At 48.6% G+C, this 1,917-nt stretch overlaps 1 pseudogene; it reads right to left on the bottom strand.

Annotated features, from left to right (window-relative positions):
* Positions 1-422: 422 nt before the first annotated feature.
* LOC100965815 lies at positions 423-1,455 on the bottom strand (annotated as a pseudogene).
* Between the last annotated feature and the right edge of the window lie 462 nt (positions 1,456-1,917).

Below are 1,917 nucleotides of genomic sequence, written 5' to 3'. Positions count from 1 at the left end.
TTCCTAATCTTTTCTTTAACTCACTGGTCATTCAGGAGCAGGTTGTTTAGTTTCCATATATTTTGTAGTTTTCAATATTCCTCTTATTATTGATTTCTAGTTTCATTCCCATGGTCAAAGTAAATACTTGATATGATTTCAATTTTTTTGGATTTTTTAAAATCTATCTACTGTGTCCCAGGCTTCTTTATTTAAGAACAAAGTGATGAGTGATGTGGGGATTAAAATTAAGAGCATAATTGAACTTCACCTTCCTTCCATCCAGCTCCCCCAAAACTCCCTGCCCCCACCCTTTGTGTTCCCAATTCCTTTCTTAGTGATTAAAGAATTTAATCCAAAAAGCCCTTGTGCAAACTCTAGGTTCTCCTTCTCTAGCCTCTCCTGTATTCCTGTCCCTCCCCATTCCTAGAAGGGTGGACACTTTAGTTTGAATGCGTAGGAGAGCCCTGAGCGGTGACAGAGACAGAAGGAAAGGCTTCCGCCTCAGAGAAAGGGACTGAGGAGTACAGCGTGGTGAAGTGAGGGCTCCCATAGCCTGGGGTACCAAAATGGGGCCCTGCAGCCAGAGGAAAGGACACTGGTCTCCCTGAGAAAGGAGACCCAGCAGCCTCAAATTCCTTCCCATTGTGAATAGCCACTGCTTCATCGCTTGCTCTTTTGGCGGCGGTTACACAACCACACTCGGACTACATCCTTCTCAAGCCCAAGCTGCTGCGTGATGTGGCTGATCTGCTGCAGCGTGGGTTTAGGGCACTGCAGGAACAAGTTCTCCAGGTTGCCTCTCACTCCGTTCTCGATACTTGTTCTCTTTCTCTTTCTAGCCTGCACAAGGGTCTCTGCTTTGCATATCTCCTGAAGATTTTCATTGTTGTCAGCTTCCTCCACACACTTCTGCAGCAGGGGCCGCAGCTTACACATGTTCTTGAAACTGAGCTGCAGGGCCTCAAAACGGCAGATGGTTGTTTGGCTGAACATCTTCCCAAAGAGAACACCCTGAGTCAGCCCCACATCACCCTGGGATATCCTCTTCTGCTTCAGGAGCTTAGCAAACTGCTCAAGTTCTTTCTGCAGAGTTTTGATGTCCTGGGACTCCTCAGGGCTTTGCTCCAGCTTCTCCTCCATCTAGTGTGGGGTTCAGGAGAGGCCCCCTCGGAGTACTCACCACGCAAGCTCCTGCCTCGCTCTTGGCTTAGAGGTCTCCGGGCTGCCACTCCAACCTGAGGTCCACAGTATGCCACCCCGCCCCACAGAACTCATATGGCTGGGGGCATGGGGGAATCCCCCATACCTCAGACCCTGGACCTACTCGGGGCAGATTCCTGGCCCTCCAGGAGGGCCTTGAAAGCTTAGCCAGGTCCAAGGACCAACCTAGCCTGGCTCTGGCCCTCCTGGGCCATCGCCTCCACCACCAGGTGGGGGCGAGAAGGCAAAATCTGAAGCCAGGTGTCCCGCCATGGGGAAGGAAGGCACCCCAACCGGGGTCTGGTGAAACAAAGGATAGCCTAGGGACTGCACAGCACCTCTGGATTTTTTTTTTTTTTTTATTGTTGGGCATTCATTGAGGGTACACAGAACCAGGTTACAATGATTACTTTTGTTAGATAAGGAACCTCTTATAATTGTGTCCTGCCCCCCAAAGGTGTACCACACCCCTTGTCCCCTCACCCCATCCTTCCTTCCCTTTCTCAATTCTCCCCACCTCCTAACCCACCACCATGTATCAGGACCTTAATTGTCCTCATATCATAATTGAGTACATAGGATTCTTGTTTCTCCATTCTTGTGATGCTTTACTAAGAGTAATGTGTTCCACATCCATCCAGGTTAATACAAAAGATGTAAAGTCTTTTTACATCCATCTTTTTTAGTGGCTGAATAGTATTCCATGGTATACATATACCACAGCTTGCTACACAA

The sequence above is a fragment of the Otolemur garnettii genome, unplaced genomic scaffold (genome assembly GCF_000181295.1).
Source record: "Otolemur garnettii isolate 467f Iridium unplaced genomic scaffold, OtoGar3 scaffold00028, whole genome shotgun sequence".
Lineage (NCBI taxonomy): Eukaryota > Metazoa > Chordata > Mammalia > Primates > Galagidae > Otolemur > Otolemur garnettii.
Note: the sequence above shows the minus strand (reverse complement) of the source record. Positions and strands in the feature narration are given on the sequence as shown.